The 21,360-nt window shown below is 44.2% G+C and overlaps 1 protein-coding gene across 7 annotated transcripts in view; it reads right to left on the bottom strand.

Moving 5' to 3' along the window:
* Positions 1 to 21,360, bottom strand: part of PBX1 (PBX homeobox 1) — a 309,428-nt gene that overhangs the window by 262,157 nt on the left and 25,911 nt on the right. The gene's annotated exons all lie outside the window — the stretch shown is intronic.

Here is a 21,360-nt window from a genome sequence, read left to right on the forward strand (position 1 = left end):
AGAACTTTTTAAAGGAAATTCTCATAGTCTTCCGTAGGCGCCAAGCATTGCTCTAAGAACTCTCTGTATATTAACTCATTTAATCTGCTCAGTAACCCGCTGAGGCAGATCTATTATTCCTCACACTTAACAGATCAGGAACCGAGGCAGAAAGTTCAAATAACTTGCCCAAGGTCAATCGGACAATTAATAACAGGGCCAGGATTGGGAAGCCGAGATGGATTCCATCTCCAGTACTCTTAACCACAATGCTTTACCACCTCTCATGAGGCAGTGGTAACACGGTCACCCCCAGAAGGTGAGAGGGGCTGGGGAGATGAGGACAGAGGTGGGAGCCCTGTCACATTCACAATCTCTTCCTCGGCATATGGCAATGTCCCCAACGAAGTGCCAGGCAACTTTCCACTGTAGAATCTTTTGTAACTTCGGATTCAAAACAAACGTAAAGATAGAAACGGAACTGTTCTAAAATGTTTAGGGTACAGGTACTGTCCCACAAAAAGGCCACAGGCAGCAGCTTGAAGGGAGGGAGCACAAGGAGCCCACAGACCCATCAGCAACCCATCATGCTCCCTTTCCATGCTCCCAGCCAAGTGGAGAAGCACAGTTCGACCACAGCAAGGGGAGCAGGGCTGCAAAAGGGTGGGCGAACCCACGCCTGGAAGACGGACCCAGTCACGTGGAAGTCCTTCCTTGTCCCTCTTTCCTTTCTATTGTCACTTCCTAGTTCAGTCTCAGCCACTGCAGCTGCTCAATGGCAATGCATTAGAAACCAAGACAATAGCAACAGACCCCAGCAAGATAGCTGTAAAAGAGACAGCTGCCAGGCCTCCTTCCACAAGAGCACTTCCCAACAGCAAAAGGTTGGCTTGGGCACCCGGAAGTGGAAGGCCCACACAAAAAAGCCCTGCTCCTCACTACCAACTCCAGTGCAAACCCCCACTCTATCCTCCCTCCACTTTCTTGAAGCAGGAGCCCATATATTATACCATGCCATGGTTCATTTCAGCAAAAATCAACTAGCATTCTTCTGACCTGGGGCAAAAAATTCCCTCATTGAGATCCTGAAAAATAACATTACATCATGTTGCCCGTGTCAGGTTTATAAATGGGCCAGGGGGAGGCTGGGGTGTAACCTGACACTATCAAAACACTGGCCCTTGGAGAAGAAAGGAGGCCATTGTTGTAGGCTGTCAGCTCTCCTCTTGCTGGAGGTAAAGTGAGTTGAGAGAAATGTTAGTGGGAGGCCAGGCCCGGCGCTGGCCCTCACTCCCCATCTCCTAAGAAATCAGGCAGCCTTCCTCCAAAACGGGGTTGCCCCCATTTCCCGCGAGGTGTGTCACCCTCCTTTCCATTCTCTGGGGAGGGTGGATGAGCTAAGTAATTTTTATTCCCATGTCTCAAAGCAAAGAAGCAGTTAAACATAAGATAACCAAGACCAGGGGCCTTTTTTTTCCCCCTTTTTTTCTGAGCAGGACTCACTCCTCTAAACAGACACCAAAAAGAGAACTGAGCCCCTACGATCACGTGTACATGAGAGAAACAATTTTATTTGAAAGACAGAAATATGAACATGGCCCAAAGTAGAAAAAACAACAGACCCCCGAGAAGGGTCGAGGGAAGATCGAAGCGTAAAGCAAGAAATCCTGAAACCTGAAAAATATTTCAAAGCGAAGCACTGGGGTTCGGATCCAGAGACAAGAAAGTGACAAAAAGAACGTGCACGGGATTACAGAGCTGGGACAGACACAGAACCAGCCAAAAGACAAAGTGTTGGCACAAAGATTAAAAACATTTTAACGGATAAAAGGAGAAGAAAAAGGATTTATGGTGACAGAAAGTTTAGAAAATAAAAAGCAAGTCAAATGTAAGCCAGCTTGACTGGAGAAAGAATTCATTCTGCTGGTCAAACATTTAATTTGATTTTCTCTTTTCTTTCTTCCCCATCTTCCAGCTCAGCCGCTAAGCACAGGGGAGCATGCAAATGTGCTATCCATGGCAGAATGTGCAGGAGGGCTGACCGCCAGTCCCCACAAGGGTGGTGCCAGCGCTGTGATCATTCAGGACAACAGGCCTAAGGGCCATGGGTGAACCAGGGAACAGAGGGACACAGAGCAGAACTGATCACTTGTACTCCTCCTGTCTTCTGCCTGTTTCCACCAAATTGTTGCTAATCCTATCATCACTCCACCAGGAACTTAACCTCTTACAAAAGCGCTCCCCACCCACCCTTAGTGCCTTCTTGGCTTCATTCACCAGCAATTAAGAAAGGAGGCCATACAGACCACTGGGTTCCCGGTTGCTAAACTCTGCTTTTATGTTAACCTCACCACATTTTCTTTAGAACACAACAGGGACCCCCTCAACTAAAGTGAAATGGTGCCCCATGGCCCAAGTGCATGGCTCTTCAAAAGAGCTTTCCCACAGAGCCCTGGAACCAGCCCCTTCCCTGGTTCAAAGAAGTGAAGGGGAGGGGCCGTGGACCACCCTCCAAGCCCAGAGCTTGCATTTCCCTCACAATTCCAGTCCCTCAAGTCTCTCTTTCAGCGAGGAGACTGTTATTGGCGCCAGAGCGTGTTGCATTAAGGCTTGCAGGCTGATAGCAAGCGGGGACAGAGGGGCAGGGGAGGCAACTTGAGGTGGCAGACACCATTCGCCGCAGTACTGAACCTAATGGAACAAAAGGAGACACGCAGACACAGAAGGCTGAGACCCTTGACACAGGGCATCTGTGAATCTGCACCAACCCTTTGGTGCAACAAGTTTCGATCTTGGAAATTCTCTGACTGTTTCTGTTACTTTGCCTGGAAGCCTGTGCTCTGACACCCCCAGTCATGAGACTTCCTTCCTTCCTTCTCTGTTGAAGATGCCCTTGCACCGTCTAACTTCCTCTTCATCTTTAACCATATCCCCCAATTAAATTCTTCATCACATTTCACTGAACAGAGATTGAGTGCCTACTATGGGCCAGTCACTGGATTAGCTGCCGGGAATACAGCCGTGCAAAATCAGAATGGTCTCCACCCCTAAACTCATTTGCCTTCCTTCTTCCTTCCCTGTGTCCAAGGTTCTTGACAAACTCAACAGACAGGTTTTAGGTGATTTCATGAAATCCATGTGGTTCACAGTGATTTGTCCAAAGAGTAACACTCAGACTCTAGAAGAGGCTGAGAATGTCAGAGTGCCCAGGGTAAAGGGGGACGGGAAGGCCTCAAGCAGCCTGAGAACAGAAAGGGAATTTGTGGGGATGGACAAGGGTTAAAAGAAAAAGGAAGGAAGGATGCAGGACCACGAAAATGGTGATTTTAGGAATTTACCTGCACATTTTTTAGATTGTTATACATGTCCGGCCATGCTTCTATACCCTCAGGTGTTTATGTCTCTGATTATGAGAAAGAAAGTGCTGGTCCCCTAAAACAATTGCCTAACTCACTGAAACGTCGTGGGATTTCAGGGGGAAGGCCATGTCTAACCAACACCCACAATTTTGTGTTCTTAGAGACTTAGTCTTTTGCTCTGAACTTCTCACTTGCCCAGAAAATTCAAAAACACAGTGCTAAGAGAGGCCTCCTGAAAAGTCTGACACCTTTGTCCCTAAATTTATTTTCTCATTAATGAGTAAAGGGGGATTTATTGTTTGAAACAATGTCTGTTTCATATCAACTCTTTTTCCCTGTTTTTCCCTCAGATAGTGGAGCTCCAAAGAGACCAAGAGCAGATGTTTTATATTTCAGGAGAGAGTGGTCTCCCCCAATTCCTGAAAGATTCCTGGAATTCTTATACTTAACAAAAATTAGCTACAGAGAAAGAACATGAATCATGAATTGGGAGCACAGGAAGCCTCTGGGAGCCAATCATTTCTCCCCTCCTCCTACCAACCTTCCACCACCCCAAAGTCTGCCCATTGCCCAAGGAAACACCCTTCTGAAAAATGAGGCGTCAGGCTCTTCTAGCCGCCCCAAGAGCAGAGCTATATTCTGTGATGGGAGAAGCCAATCCCTGTGCCATAATCTCAAGAGCTAGAAGTGGGAGTCAGACCCGTGTTCCACTCCCAGCTCAGTCTGGGCTTTGTTAATTACTCAAGTAATATATATCTCTATTACTTCATCTGTCCAGCAGAGATCACAACATATGACCAATCTCTCTTTTTGGAGTAATGCAAAGATCAAGTGAGAGGCAAGTGTATCCCAATAAGTTAAATACTTACAAAAGTGAACAGTATTTGTACTCAAATCATTGACATCTGGCACTCTGTCTACAAGGACTCTGAGCTAACCAGTACACTTCGGCACGTGTGGACGGAGTAACAGTCACACAGCTCTGAGGCTGACGTCAGCTGGGCTCTCAAAGGTTGCCCATCCCTGGTCAGATCCCTTTAGCACTGCTTGTGCAGGCTGTTGCAAGCCTTTAACCATGCAACATTTATTCAATAAACATTTACTAAGTACCTGGCACAGTACTTGGCACATGTTGGGGGCTCTGTAAATATCTGTTGAATAATGAATGAATGAGTGCCTAATGCAGAGATGAAAAACACATGGCAAGTTACCACCAGTCTCTGATCTTGAAGCCATATCAGAAACCATTAATGGATTAAGGCATTCTTTCTCTCTCTCTCTCTGAAAGCCCTGGATGTAGCTTAGAATTCTCAGACTTGACACAGGAAATGAAACCTCTTTGCCATTCCTGATCTAGGCACAAAGATAAAACACATCTTAACCCTGGTTTCAAGGAGCTCACAAACTAATGGGACAAAGACAATAAATAGACAAATGTAACATAATATATGTTAAGACAGAAGTATGAGAGTCCAGAGGAAGGCCATGGCATTTAATGATGTGGATAAACCAATAATTCTCAAAGTTGCCTTGGCTTTTAAGACGCCACTCCCTCCATGTTTTTCTTCTGCCTCTCTAATAATCCTTTTCTTCTTCCATCCTCTACCCAACTTCCATATTTTGGCGCTCTTGAAGTTCTACCCTGCTCCTCTTCTATTCTGTATAGACGCTCCTGGATCATCACATTCCCTCTCATGACATCAATTGCCATTTACATACTGATTGCACCCAAATTTATATCCCTAGCCCTGATCTCTCTCTGCAGCTTCAGACATATATTTCCAACTGCCTCTTAGCACCAACAGGCTGCTCAAAACCTAACTAATTTACTCTCTTCTCTTAACCTTCCTCAGCAGCTCTATGCAGCCTCTGATAATCTTGATGTCCTTCAAGGCATTGCTATTTAAATCTTCCAAACTAGAAATCCTTAGCTTGGCATCATCTGACTCTGTGATGGACTCTGGCCATAAGGCTGATACGACTCTAGGCCTCTGTGCATGCTGTGCACTCAGCCTGGTATCAACCACGGACTCACTCTGGCATTCCTTTTGCATCCTTCAAGATCCAGAAACCCAATTCCAATGTCACTTTGGAATACTTCCCAATACCTCATGGTAGGGTTAGTTATGCCATCCTCTGTAAACAAACGATCTAATAAGATTCCAAAATTCCTCCCTCTCTCATCAAAAAAATTAAGTTATACATAAGGCAGTATGAATGTTTATGCAACCTATTTTATACAAAGTTTGCAAGCATCATCAGTTACCACACACAAATAAAGCATTAACTGCTTCATTCGTTCATTAAATAAATATGAAGTCCTCGTCACATGGTAGGGAATCTTCTAGGTGCTAAGGATAGAGCAACAAGACAAAGTCTCTGCTATCATGAAGCTCATGTTACAGTGGGAAAGACAGACAGTAAGCAAATACAACATCAGATTACCAGACATCGTAAATTTATTACAGAACTCATTTATTAGAGGAGATGATGGAAGTTGTTTTAAATATAGAGAAAAAAGTATAACTCTTGAATAATGAAAAAAAAAATTTAAATCCCTTAAAGCGGAAAGGAATTACTCTCGCCCTGCCCATGCCCTTCCATATGGTCACTATCTTCAACATGTTCATTGTTATTATAAGAAAAGAGAGTGTAACTGCAGTAAAATCTTACCAATCTAGGGAAATTGGAGGGAAAGCATGAATTACCCAAAATATCTGAATTTAAAGAATTTTAGTGAAAAATAAAATCTTAAAACTTTATTCGACATGAACACTAATTGCTAATAAACTATTTCCACAAAGAGGTACCATCAGACCTACTTTTTTGAACAGAGCGTAAGTTGGAATTGGTATGCAAATAGATTCTGTTCACTTTATAAAACCGTTTAAAAGTTTGTTTCTTTGAACCGGCTATATAATCCCGAGCAATCTTAAGTATATAAACCCAGCACTCTAAACATTGAAATGTTCAATATACATTTATATTAATAGTTTTAATTATTTACATGCTTGGTCAACTGCTTTTTATGGGAAGGCTTTCACAAATCATCAAACATTTTAAACAGTGGAGTTTGAAGTAAGGAGATTGTATTATGCCTAATCTGAAAGAACAACAAACGCCAGCAGCACAGGCAATCAAGAGGGTTACAGAGGCTTGAGTCCCCTCTCCGCACTGAAAAGCTCCCTGTTTGAGAAAGACAAATACTGTGCAATCTCACTTAAATGTGAAATCAGAAAAACAAAACAAAACAAAACAAAAAACTCATAGGAAAAAAGATCAGATTTGTGGTTACCAGAGGCAGGGGGTTGGGAGTAGGGGTGAGGGAAATGGATGAAAGAGGTCAAACTTCCAGTTATAAAATAAACAAGGACTGGGGATGTAACGTACAACGTGACGGCTATAGCTAACACTGCTATGTAAAAAATGGGAAAGTTAAGAGAGTAAATCCTAAAAGTTCTCATCACAAGGAAAAAAACATTTTGTGTGTGTGTGTGTGTCTATACATGATGATGGACATTAATTAAGCTTATTATGGTAATCAATTCACAATCTATGCAAGTCAAGTCACCATGCCTTAAACTTATACTGTGTTGTATGTCGATTATATCTCAATAAAACTGGAAAAAATTTTAAAAATATAAAGGTGCCTGTTCGCATACAGGAAAAGTTCTCCTCTACAGAACTCCTACGGAAATTAAACTCACACTCCAGCTCTGCCAAAATATTTGTTCGTCTGCTTTAGGTCACCCCAACCTCTGTTACAGTCTGGAAGCTCTGCTCATAGAATTTTAGAGGACAAAATATCATCTTTCTCCAAAGCAACAAAAGCATTTTAATAAAAATGTTCTTCTGCTACTCTGCCCCTCTCCACCCCTGACACCCACCCCACCTGGCTAACTCCACTCCATTTTTAGATACCTGCTCACATGTCACCTCTTCAGAGAAACTTCTGTGGACCTCACCACCAACAAGATGGTGAGCTGCCCTCCTAAACACTCCCATAATATTCCACCTGCATCCCCATCACAGCATTTCATACACTGAACTAGGACAGTTTCCTTGCCTGTCCCCACCAGAATACTGGTTCCTTAGATCAGGGTCTATGATGTCATCACTGACATCTTCCCAGCAACCAACACAGTGCTGGATACATAGAAGGATGTAATATACAACTGGGGGTGTAATGTACACCATCTTCCTCTATGGACTAGAGGAAGATGTTTGTCTTGTCTTCTCCCATCTTTACTTTTGTTTTATTTATTTACTGGGGAAACAGACTAAGAAATTTCAAATGCAATTTGTCTAAAAGTGAAGTGTTTCATAAATGAAAAAACTCAGTCCTTGACATGAGGAGGTCTTAGGGAAAGCCTCAAAGGAATGGCTCGGCTCTACACCAAGACTCATTTTTGGCTTATTACTAAGAATTCTTCCTATTAAAATTTAATGCAGTCTTCTCTAGCAGTTCATTTTGTCTGCCAAGTCCTTTATGACTATTTTGATAAGTTATTTATTAACATATAGAAGCCACAGTAATAAACGGATGGCATAAGCCAAGGCTCACAGGATAGAATGAAAGGGCTATGTCCACTCCTGATTTGTCAAGACTACATCAATAGATCCTGTGACAAGCAGCCATCATCAAGTGCTGGCCTGAATGTCACAGCATCCTGGTACACAGTAGGCACTCAACATACAGAACGAATGAATGAATGAATGAATGACTATCAAGGGGAAGGGATCTCAGAAGTCAAATTGTAAACCTAAGCATAGTGGAACCAGAGTGCAATTATGATGGGACACAGATGGGTAAGAAGGCAAGCGGCACAACATAGTCTACAATTTATATAACCTCTGTAACCCTCAACTTCCTCATTTCTAAAATGGGAATGATAACAGAATTCAATAAGATAACGTACAAAGTGCTTTGCACATGTCTAGCAAACAGTGTGTGCTTAAAATTACGAAGTTACTGTTTCGTAGATACGGTTCATAGTTACTAAAGTGAAAAGCACACCAGACTAAACTTAAAATAAAAAACGTATAAAGTGGATGTCACTAGGAGACACTCTGAACCCAAAGAAGTGGAATATGTAGGTGTTCTCCACACAATTTGTCATAAGTACTGTACTTGAGAAGAAAAGGATTTTTGGTAAAGTTAATCACATGTTAAACTCAGAAGTCTGTTATCTAAAAAGAACCCATTATTTTGCATGGCTTGTACACCCCTGCTTAAAAACACGTATTACACTGAATTACACAAAGACTCCTTTGGGAAATACATGACTGTTTGTATATGTGAAGGAGGATCCATATTCTCACACAATGGAGTTGCTTAAAGTGTACTTATACCCTTACCCAGGTATAAATATACTGGCACTGTGATGCTCCCCTAGCTACATCTGGCCAGTCCCTCTAGGAGAGATGCATTATTCTCCTCTAATTCTAATTTTTAAAGCATAGGACAGAGCTGAACTTTCTCCACATTCTGTTTAACTTAGGCAGTTATTCAAAATTCCTCTCTTCTGCAAGCATCAATTCTGAACTTGGCTGAAAGAGAAAGAAATACAGCGAACACAAAAAAGAGAGAAGGAAAAACAGAATAAACTCTTTTGGCCCTGCCTTATGTACAAAAAGAAAGAAAGGCTGCTTTTCCTCTTCCCGCCCTGTTCCTAGTGGTTACTTTCAGAAAAATCTAGAGGGGTGGAGGTGGAGCAGGTTTGGAAGAAGGAAGGAAAGAGGTGGAAGAGAAGGAAGGTAGGGGGAAAAAACAGCTGCAGAAGAAAAGAAGAAAAAAGAGAAGAAAGGAGAGCTGAAACCTGACACTCAGGAACTCAGGGCTGCGGTGAACGAAGTCTCCAACTGAAAACTTGCCAGCCTGGGGAGGCCGAATGGTTCCAATCGCAGCCTTCATTAACGCTTCATACACTCAGCCCCTAATTTACAACCGTTTAACGGCAAACATTCTACAAGCACCTTTGGGGACCTCTGAGGACAGAAAGAAATCTAAGAGAAATTAGGTGCCGAGAGAGCTCCCCTCAAAGGCAAGAGCCCTTTCGTGCAAGCAAGCAATTTAGCACTTTCTTTTTTTGTCTGTTTGGGGCTTTGGGGGTGGGAGTGGAGCGGCGTTGGAGTGGAAGAGACATACAGCCAGTCAGAAGCTGTGAGGAGGTGCAAAGGGCTGGGGTGCCTAGGTATGCGGGAGAGAAGGCAGAGGCTTTGTGTCTGTGGCGCTGTTAGGGGCTGTGCACGAGGGTTGTGTGTAAGTGGGTGGACGCATATAGAGCTGTAGGCAGGGACTCTTCCCAAACAGCCAGACTCTTGTTCCAGCAATTTAAATAAACAAGAACATCAAAATAACATAAAAACCCACTAAAACAATCATTGCCAAGTGGTTTCCTGGAGTGCTAAAATAGAGACCTTTTTTTTTTGGTAAAGGATTAAGACAAAGTGGCATAACCTTGAAGTTCACCCCAAGCTGCAGAAACTGAGACCCAGCTAAGGGGCCAGATGGCTTGGAGGGTGGGGCCCCGCAGCAGTCTTCTCCACAAGCCTTTCTTGTCATTCTCCTAAGCTTTGCTTCTCTTCAGCCCGTCCCTGTGCGTACTGTGAACATCACAGGGTTTTAACTCACCGGGGCCTGGAAACTGGTTAGACAGCTTTTGTCCCAAGGCCACAATGGACAATCAGTCAGCCAAAGCACAGGAGTCCTGGAAAGAAGACTTGAACTCCCTCTCCTAGACAGGAGAAGGAGAATGGGAAAAGGGAGGCTAACCAGATTACCTTTTAACTAACAGCTTTACCTAAACGGATTAACAGCGAGGATTAACTTTCACAGGACCACAGAGCTGGATCACCACTGCTAGGGTGCGTGGCTCAGACGAAGCTGGCCTTGCCCTCAGCCAGGATCCGGGAAGGAGAAAAGGGCAATGTCTTGTCTGAACCAAAGTCCTTTTCAAAGGCACTCAAGTCTCCCCAGAATGGGCTCTGTGGGATATTAATGCCACAGGCTAAGGGCTCCCGTCTTCAGAGCACCCAACTGCAACATTTAAACCCATATGATCTGTGGGGAAACAGAATGGAAGATCAAAGCGAGGCAGGTGGCAGGCATGGGGGAGAAGGATCTGAGTTCTACATAAAGCCAGGTAGAGGCCACACCATGCCCTGCTCCACAAGACTCAGACGCTCCTACCACAATTTAAAGTCCCTGCACTCCCTCCTTCCCAGAGCCTCCAGAAAAGAGCGCTTTCCAGGCTTCTCCCACCAGTGAGACCCTAAAACCCTGGCACCCAGGTTCTTCTCCCTTTTCCCATCAAATGTGGTGAAATCCCTGTCGTCTTCACAATGGGCTTACCTGAGAGCGAAGGAGGCTGGGAAAACTCCTTTCACCACAAGCCAATGCCTCAGAAAGAACTACACAGTCCCCTGCCACCCCTCTCCTCCTCTTTGTTTTATTGTAACCATAGGAGTTTTCTTAGCCCAGCCGCCCCAAAGAGGATTGCTACTGAAGAGTGACTGCTTGAATTCACCTCTGCGTTCTGCTATTCTGAAGGCAGAGAGATCCCTGATTTTTATGAAATGCAAGCCGTTCTTCAGGTGTGAAGATCATAACTGCTGACCCATCAGAAATGATCTGTTTGGATTATTCCAGTTTTCGATCGACCTTGATCTCCCCAGGTTCACTGTGTGACTAGAACATGTATGAAATGGCTAGACCATCTTAGGGATGGAGTCTGTGGCCAAGGAATACAGTAAAGGAACAGGTCCTCAGCAGGGGAGACCCTGCGTGTGTCTCCTAGCCCGGTGCTCTAACCAGGTGACCGGCACTCCTTTAAATGGGCATGGTGGCGTCCCAGGCAATGGGAAACTGCTAAAACTACTGTTTGCCTTTTGGGTGGAGAGAAGGCGTGCAGGCCAACTTTAGTTAAAAAGCAGAATAGTTTAGGTCCTTCATATTTTCATCACTGTAGTCTAACATTACAGTGACGAGACCTCTTGGATTTTTTCAAGACAGTCCTAACTCAAATATTCTGTCCAAATTTTCTCATAATTACACTCACTATTGTCAAGTCCAACAGACCAAATGGTGCATTTAGGAAACAGGAGCCCCATCTTTAAAGAACTCAACACTGGGACACGTACTTCAGATTACCAGGATGATTCGAGTCTTAGCATTGCCCCTAAACTGGCAGCTGTGAATTAAAATTTGCTCTGAAAAAAGAATTGCTCATGAGGTCTGAGTTGCACTACACACTGGCTTCAACTTTGGTTGGCTTGTTTCAAAAGAACACAGAAGCTTTTCAAGAAAAGGGGAAAAAAATGGGGAAGGAGGTTGCACAAAGCCTGCTCTTTGCTTAGCAAACCAATAAGAAAAATAAAATGCAAAAAGGGCACACGGCAGGCTGTATTTCCAGGCTTTTTAGAGGGGTACAATTCATTTGGTCTAAGTATCCCCAAGCCTTTCTATTAGAGCAGGGCAAGAAAAGAGACAAGTGTCCTCACAGCCACCAGCATCCCAACTGGATTCCCAGTTATCCCCACCCAGGCCTTGCCCCTCCCCGACCTGGAGGGACAGTCCCACTCCAGGCAGCTTTTGTAAGTCTCAACACTCACAAGAAAAATGATGGGTTTGAACTATTAACCCTTCCCCAGAAAGGACTGAAATTAAGAAGAGGCCACTGACAAAATATTCACATGAGAATACTGTAAAAAAACACCAAGCTAAATATTTGCCCAACAGTTCCAGACTCGCCTGAAGAAAGAGAAAAGAAACAAAAATGGAGGGGGGAGTGGCCAAGCAATAGAAAGAGACTGGAGTCAAGCTCAAGATCTATTAAGAAAGAATTACACAATTTAGAGAAAACTGGAGTTGATGTTGGCATCAGAGGGGAGCAAGGTTAGGGTGAAGAGTGGTGTTGGACTTGAGATCTGTACAGTGAGATGGAAAGGGGAAAAAAATCATATTGATTAAGCTGCTGGCTGTAACACTCTTTTTTGCTGAAAACTCTCTTTGCTGAAAAAAGAGGGAGAAAATGGAGTCTGGTGTAAAGGAACAGCGTGTTATCTACCAGCAGGGAGGGGTTGGTCAGCACACAGACCAGGATTCAAATTCAAGCTCGGCCACATACCTGTTGAAGAACCTAGGGCAAGTCACTTTACCTTTTGGAGCCTCCATTTCTTTTTATGTGAAAGAAGGATAATGATACCTCTCCTTCCTACCTCCAGGTAGTTTTAAAGGTCAAATCTGATCATATAAATGAAATGCGCTGTAAACTCTAAGGTACTACACAAATGTCAAGCTATTTTAGGTATGAGGCTCTTTACGAAAAATGTGGCTGCCCAGATAGCCCTTCAGAAAGTCAAGAAAGATAAAACAGGCAGAGTAGAGTTGGAAAGGGTGAGCCTGTTGCCCAGAAAGGCTAAGTAAGAATCAATAACAAAACCAAATATGATCAGGTTCTCCAAGGACTACTACATACTGTGGGCTCGAGGCCTCCAATGAAAGATCACTAGGCACCAGTTTGCTCATCAGAAAACTCTAGGAATTAAACTAGTTCACCTCCAACAGATGTCTCTTCTAGCCCTAAGAGTGTATAATAGGCATCCGTGTGAGGTGGAGGGGAGAGATACCCAAAGAAGCCGTAGACAACGGAAGGCAACGGCCTGGGCCCTCCGCAATGGGCCTTCATCCCCACCTAATTCCAGTAGGAAATTCTCTATCTCTGGAGGAAAAAGAGAAGGGGGAAAGGAAAAGAGAGAGAAAGGGAAATGTATTCTTATTCTAGTAGTCAGGTTAAACAAACAAATAGAAACCCAGATTTGGGAACCCTACAGAAATGTATGGCAACAATTCAGATCAGTTTCTGCAAAGGCCAACGCTTCTCAAGGGTCTAGAGTTATAAGCTAGAAACTCCTCTGAGGTATCATATTTATTAACATGGCCTCAAGACTCCAAAACAAAGGCCATGAAAAGTCCATTCTTAAATGTAAAGTCCTAACATGTGAGAGAAACCTAAGGAATTCATGGAGGAAAAGTACACACCAGGTCCTGGCTTCAAGGTCACAACTTTAGGATCATCATAGTTGGGGACATCCAAATGGGTCCTCTTAAGGCCATACAAAGATTTGGGAAATTCTTGCTCTTTGGCCAGCAAATTTGGAAGTATGGTAGAAAATTAACTCTGTGTTCTCCAAAAGCTCCATTATGCAACCATCATTCCAACAAATCGAGATTGTTGCACGTCTTCAAAGAACTAAGTTATATTTTCCAATCATCAACCTTCGAGGTCACCATCTACCTTCTAAGGAGATGACCATCCTCCAGGGCAACCAACTCTGTTCCTTCCGCAAAGACAGGGAGAGGAGAGGTCCTTCCTGGACCCTCAGGGGCCACGTAAACCCATCCTAACTGAAGGAGTGAGATACCTGCTATTACGCAAAAGTAGACTTGACTAAAAGCAATGTTTTCAAAGTTTTTAACTGCCACGACTGCTGCCCAAAAGAAGCCTTATACTCTTGGGCAATTCATAAAACAAAACAAAGCAAAACAAAGACCAACAGTTAGAACTCCTCCCTTAAAGCCTGGGTCCTGGATCATGCCTTCACTGAACTTCCAGAACTTCAAGGAACACAAGTGAAGACAAGTCATTGATTCAAGTCAGGAGACCCAGTCTCACATCCCAGCTGTACCACTTATTTCCTGTGTGGCCTCCGCCAAGACAGTAAACTTCTCTGAGCCCCAGGTTTTTTTAGAGAAGTTGAGCAATATAAGAAATTTAAAAGTTCAGAGGTTTGTATGGAAACAAAATTAGGGTGGTACAAGAGGGGTAGAAATAATAACATTTTAATTCTCAAGACACTATCATGTAGTTAGTATTATCCTTATTTTACACATAAGGAAACTGAAGCCGAAAAGTTAAATGCTGTTTCTAAAATCAAGACTAATGAAACAGAAGCTTCTGCCGCACAAATAAGTGTTCTTCCCACTAGATCCACGTTTCTCTCATATCCTGGGCAGGTCCACAATGACTCTGGTGACATTCAAAGTCATTAAAACAAGCACATAGGACGCAGTAAAAATAGATGATGAAAGTGAACCCGCATGCCAATAAAACAAAACATATATCCAACTTTCCTTTATATTTGTTCTTTATAATCCAGTACAATAGTAAAACTGGGCTGAAACAACTGGCTTTCTTTTACTGGGAAAGTCTACCTTCCATTTTTCTAATCTGTGTTCAGGGTGCCATACTGGACTCCACCAAAGCCCTAAAAATTATAATCTTTGGAGCTCTTTTGTCAGCTGTATTTCCCTGGAATGTATTTTTTTCTAGCTAGCCCAGGCTGGGTGTCTCTTTCTGTCATTTTTTTCTTATGAGCCCATTTGCGGGGACAGGGTCTAATTCTGCGTTCTTTAGAGCACCTTTCATACTGCTGTTGATTAACACTAAATAATAATGATGTTTATAACAATGGCTGTCAATAATCATAACCATAACCATCATCACCATAAATAAGATTTCCCACCAGCGGTTTCTTGAAGCCGGTGAATATACAATAATCATATCAGTTTGGAGATCACCTGCTAAAAGCAAAGCTGAGCTGGGTGGTGACAATGAGCAAATGAATCACACATAACATGCCAAAAGTGGTGATTAATAAATGGCTCCTCTTCTCCTTTACAAAAAACGCTCTCAAAGTCGTCATCCAGCCAGGTAACTGACCTTGTTTTCCATTAAGGCTGTTCAGTCTTAGCTTCAAGGGACATCATTCATGTCATCCTCAACTGCTTTACAGCCAGCTTGCCACCATGGGACCATTACTGAAAATCGCTCGAATGGCACCGCCCATTTGGCTCACCAGCGCAATTCGCCAAGGGCGCTGCTCATGGTTTCCGGGCATTTTTAAGGAGAGTCATGCCCAAGTCCACAGGGTTGTACAAGGGAAGTTCTGAGCAGCAATGACCCCATTCCACCGAAGGGAGGTCTGCAAGGCACGAATTCCATGGATTTCCACATCCCCTAGAGCAAAGCCATGCTTAGCAATCAGAAAGCTTTCTCTGCTATTGAAAGACTACAGAGTAATTCTGGGGACAGATATGGCACTGTCCTAAAGCCTGTTAACAGTGAGTACACTCTCCAAGCCCAAACTATGGAGTATAAGACGGAAGATAGAAAATTACAGCAGAAATCGGGTTCTTTTGTCTTCATATTGAAGACAGCTGAGTGCAGACAACATAGTGAAAAGGGCTCTGAAAGGAGGCTTGTTTCCTTTTTGCCAAATATTAGCTCCTTATTATTCTGCGCCTCAGTGTCCTAATCTGTAAAATCAAACGGTTAGACTAAATGTGCACAGTCCAATAAGGTAGCCACTAGCTACATGTGACTATGGAGCACTTGAAATGTGGCTAGTCTGAACTGAGACGTGCCGTGAGAGTAAAACACACACCCAATTTAAAAGACAATACAAAAAAAGAACGTAAAATATCTCATTACCAACTTTTATATGAATTACATGTTAAAATACTATTTTAGATATATTAAAATATATCTTTTGAAATTAATTTCATCTGTTCCTTTTGACTTTTTTAACATGGCAATTGGAAATTTCACTTTCTATCTAAATTTAAAATCTCTCTCTTTTTCTCAGTGCTGGGCTAGATGATTTCTAACCTCTCTCTTACAGCTTTAACATTCTATGTTTCATTTTGTGCTTCTCAGTGATCTTTCCACAGCAAGTTAGCAGCGGAATAGGGTTTAAATCTTTACAGAGACTCAATTTCCTTATCTGTAAAATGGGGGTAATGCCACCTTTGATGTGAGATGCAATGGGAAAGTGATTTGAAATTAATAAGGTGCTATATAAATTATTACAGTGATCACACTACAGTATTACTTCCAGCAACCTGGAATGGCAGGTGTAAAGGAAGGGTAAAGTGAGAAGAGTGTTGCTTCTCCCAAAGGCAGAGAACATCAGCCTAACCTTAAGTTACCAAGCTTAGAGGCATGAATAAAGCCTGAGAGAATCAGAACTGAAACCCTCGAGAGCAAGAGAGATGCAGCACCGTCACACAGAGCCAAGAGAAGAACCAAGATAGAAACACTGCCTGCTTTGGGTGTGAAAAGCACGTTGGGCCCCAAAACCCAAGGCACTTCATACTTCACAGGAGACAAGACCGTGTTTTTTTGACCTAGTAAAAGCTAGAAAGGAAAAAAGAAAATTAGCAACATTTTTACAAAGTAGTAGCTATTGTTTCATTATTATTTTTTTAGCTCTCCCAACAACTATTAGAGGTAAGCCGAATACTCACATTTTTACAGATTAAAAAAAGCCTAAAAACGGAAATAACTTGCCTTGACTCATGCATCTGGTAACCACTGAAGATGGAATTCACACCCACGTCTCCCTACCTGATTAATTCTTCCCAGCAGAAAAAAGGGGAGAAAATATGGGGGAGATTTAGGATTTCTATTCTTTTAGGGGCACAGCTTAAGGTCCCCTTCTGAAGTAGTCCTGGAATCTGGGGTCCACTTAAAATTGGGAAAATAGAAGCGATACCACAGCGACCCACCCACTGTCAAAATCCAATAAGATAATTGTGTCTGGATCTATAAATAGGTAGGTTGGGTTTAAAAAGAATGTAAGGGTTGTGTGTTACAAATGCTGGGAAAGGACTAGATCCCAGTGTGGGGAGAGGGGAACCTGTCACAACTGAATGCTCACAAGAAAACCAAGGAGGAGCCTTTATCATCAGCGAGGCAAGTGGGGCGGCGGTGGGGGGGTGGGGAGGGGATGGCGGAGACTGGTGGGGAAGAGGGGGGGATCCTCAAGGGGCAGAATTCAAAGCCCAAGAAGGAAGAAGCCCTGACATCCGGCTGGCCACCTATAGCCATTGATCCTGTACTGTTTTCCAACTTACTGGATGGAGGCGCCACGCCAATTCCAGCAAGCTCATACCGTTTCATTTCCCCGACCAGGCTTTACTCTGCCCACAAGCCTCCGCCACCAGCTCCACCACCTTCACACTCTGCTCAGACACTGCTCATCCTCAAAGCAATGAGAAACAACGACCACAACCATGGTCTCAACTTCTTTCCTTTCTCAACTGACTGTCAGCTTTGCAGACCCTTGAGAATTACATGGCCAGCCAGGGACAATCATCACTTTGGACAGTCAGGCCACTAGGCAAACTGGAAGCAATGGAAGCTGCTTTATGAATTCCTATAAACTCAACTGAGAAGGCTGGCATGGAAGTTTACAAGATTAAGTGTTTCTATCCCCTTTCCTAGGACACACATTGGGACGAGCTGGAAAAGCCTCATCTAGACTCTCATACTAAACCCAGGAGCCCTGAGGGGCTCTCGTAGGCCAGGACTCCCCACCGCCCTCGCTCAGAACCAGAGACTCAGAATTCAACTTGGCTTGAACAAAGACCCTCCTCCTCATCTCCCTCTGGCTTCCCAACCCCCATCCCCTTCATCTGCCTTCCCCGCAGCCACATTAACTACTCAGAAACACAGCCACTCCACTCTAGAGTTACTCAGGAATCACATTCTTAGAATAACTCATCAATTATACCTGTCAACTTGCCAAAAGTGCCACAGGGGAGGTGGAAAGTCTAGACTGCATCTAACTGCAGCAGCACAGCACCCCTGTTCGCAGAGGGCCCCCACTTTGCTAATGGCCTCTACAAGCTCACAAGAAACAAGAATCCAAGAAAATGCAGGAGCGCCAGGTTTGGAATGTAGACACTAGCACCAAGGTACTCTCAGGCCCAGGGCAGGGCAGGGATCTCGCCGCTTCTCTCCTTGTAGACTAGGAAAACCTGCACCAGTCTGCTAACAGGATGTTCCGCCACAAAAAGCCTGGATTAGGAAATGTTGAAAAGACATGTCATTGTATTGCTCAAATATGCACACAAACTCATTGTCAATAATTGTGCTGCCAAGAAAGCAGCACCATGACAGACATACTTTTTAATTAATTGGCAAGGATCATTAGTAATTAAAACATTTATTGTATGCAAATGCTGCTACTAAATCTTTGGAAAGTTTATTCTCCAAAGCAGGATAAATATCCCCATGAACACCATGTATGCTACTAATAGAGTAAGAAAGTCCCCCTCTTTGTTAACCTGTAAAAAGGTAAGCTTTCATTCAGCTTAGCCTGAAGTGACTCCGAACCCAAGTTATCTAGGATCCTAATTAATAAAGTTGTCCCTTGATTCCAAAACTCTGCGAACAGAGCTATTCTGTAAAAATACTAGAAATGTGCTGTATTTCCACGAGAAGGCACACAACTATTTACTCAGCTGATCTCAGGAAGGTTATCTTAATCACTCTGTGCCTCAGTTTCCTCACTTGTCAAATTGATGAGGATTTTTAGGCTGGTTACTTTTAAAACTGCAGATGAGAAGCAGGCTCCGAGGAGCAGAGTTTGCTTGCCCTTTGCTGGGATACATTTACATTTGTAAGGGAAACCTCCATCTGTAAAGATGCCTCCCTCTCTGTGCCAGGAAGAAGGGAGATGACCTTATCTCTAGAAACTCTTAATGGGGAAGGCAAGGACTTAAGTTGGTTACTGTCTGGCAACCTCATGTAACTGATTTAGGGTGGTGGCTGCTGGCCTTTACTTAATCCGATTTGATTATTATCTAAAAGTTGTGGGACCACCCAATGGCCAGACCCCACCTGCACTGATATCATTTTTAACTTTTTTACATGTTCTTTCCTTCGTCTTGTAAAGAGATGGCTCACATACCTATGCCTTAAATTTAGCCTTACTCTCCACCCATGTTTGCAGCAGCAGTAGTGGGGGCCGCAGCAGCTCCTCCTGCCCGTGGGCCCTGTCCCCACGCAGCAGCTCTTACTGCCCATGGGTCCTGTCCCCATGCTATTCCACACTATTCTCTAAATAAAAGAGCACTACTGCCAGATCTTGAGAGCCCAAGAAATCTTTCTTTCGACTCCTCAGCTCACTGACCCCGCATCAAAATAATAGCAATTTCCACCTCATAGGATTGTTGTGGTTGTGTAGATTAAATGAAATAACATCTATGAACATATATGAACTGCTTTGCATGATGAATGGCACATAAACCCTCCGTAACTGTTAGAAGTGTCATCACGCATTTGAAGGTCTTTTTAGGATCAGCAAGCAACATCCCTGCAAAGAGTGGATTTTGTTCTTTTTTCGGCTTATAGTTTATTTAACAAATCCACAGTCAGGAGGAGAAACAAAACCCAAGCATCCTGACTCCTTCCGGCAAATCCCTGTTCAGCCCAACAGGACATCTCAGCTCCCCGAATCATCCAAACTGTGAAGCGCTAGGGGACAGCATCCACTTTCGGGAGTCACAGAGTTCACTATGATTTTAAAGATTTAAGAGAGGAAAAGGCAATAGATCTTCTGTCCACAATGCCAAGCAAGATTTCACGCTGTCGTCCTCCCCATGAAGGCTCACCAAACATGGCACCTCACAATTTAACTTCCTCCTCACCACTTCAGGCCCCATTTTTCACTTCCCCCCCAGGAGCTTGTTTACCTGGACTCAGCGGGACTGACCTCTGTGGCTCAAGGGGAGCGGGCGGTGGCGATGGGGAATCCTGGGCAGGAGTGCATGAAGCAAGCAGGACAAGTGAGCCAGCCCAGAGCCCCAGAGCGCTAAGAAAACAGCAGGCAGCCCCTAATGAGGTCGGGACATCACGGAAGTGTCCTCCTTTTAGCCTCTCCCTTCCCAGTTAGAGCTGGCAGAGGCATTTCTCGTATCAGCCTTTGTACATGAGGCTCCATGGAAGAGTTAATACGCTCATCCTTCTCTGACCAACAAGAGCATTGCCACAGGGATAGAAATCAAATTCCAGCTCAGTCCGTGGCTCACAAAAAGACCTTGGAAAAGTCACTTCACCTCCCTCCCCAGCAATTCAATCCAGGGAACAGGAATCAGAAAGGCATTTGTCAGCCCCCTTCCCATGGTGACAGGTGGATAATATCACCTCCACCCTAAATACCTCGCAGGGATGTGAGAGGATGGATGAGCCAGCATTACAGCCAATATTCTACTCACCAGCAATAAACAACTCACCTTTTGGAGGTAAACGGCTCTTTCTAGGGCACCAGGGGATCATTTAGCACTCTGGAAGAAGTAATTTGCTCTATGGTCCTCTGGTGTCCTGAAAAGTGTAATCCACCTCCAAAAGGTGAACCCTTAACTCCCAGAGAATCTGTTTTCTCACAGTAGGATCAGCCTGCTTCAATGTTTCCAGCTTCAGGAAAAAAGCACCCGCTATCATTTTCCGGTCTCTTCTCTCCCCCCTGCCAGCCCCATCTCCTTACTGATCGTCCCATCCTCTCTTCCCCTCAAACAGAAACCAGATGAAACCGTCTGCAAACAACTTGGGAATGCTCAGTGTGTGCCTGGGGAAACTTAAACAAAAATCCTTTCTGGGGCCGCTACCCTCCTCCGCCGCCTCCTCCTCCCTCCCGGGGTTGTTAAGGGCCCGGCGAGTTAATGGGAACTTCTCCTTTCTCCTCCCACCCCCACGGCCCCTCTCCGGGCTGGGTCCTCAGCATTTGATTCCTGTCTGTCACTGAGTGATGAGGACAAAGGGTGAGGAGTCAGGAAAAGGTCTGCGCCACTTTGTTCGGAGTCTGGATGCGAACTTTGGATGAACTCTTCATCAGGGAGGGGGCTGGGGAGGAGAGGAGAGGCCAGCAAGGAGAAATTCGCTGCTCTCTGGGCGCAAGCCTCAAAAAAAAAAAAAAAAAAAGGAGAGCGAATTCTCTTTAAACAACAGAAAGGAAAAAAAGGGAGTTAGGAGGGTAAAACAATCTCCCTCCCGCAGCCCCCTTAGGAAAAAAAGAGGGCACCGTGGAGGTAAAGAGGGGAGTGCTGAAGAACACAGAGGGCCGGGCACCGCTCTCCAATAAGGCTGTGGGCCCATGCTGTGGGCTGCCAGCCAACAGCCAGTTTTGTTTCTTTTCCCTCCAGCCGGTCTCTTTCTCCCTGTGATTTTTTTCCCCC

Source organism: Equus asinus, chromosome 25, assembly GCF_041296235.1.
Source record: "Equus asinus isolate D_3611 breed Donkey chromosome 25, EquAss-T2T_v2, whole genome shotgun sequence".
Classification (NCBI taxonomy): domain Eukaryota; kingdom Metazoa; phylum Chordata; class Mammalia; order Perissodactyla; family Equidae; genus Equus; species Equus asinus.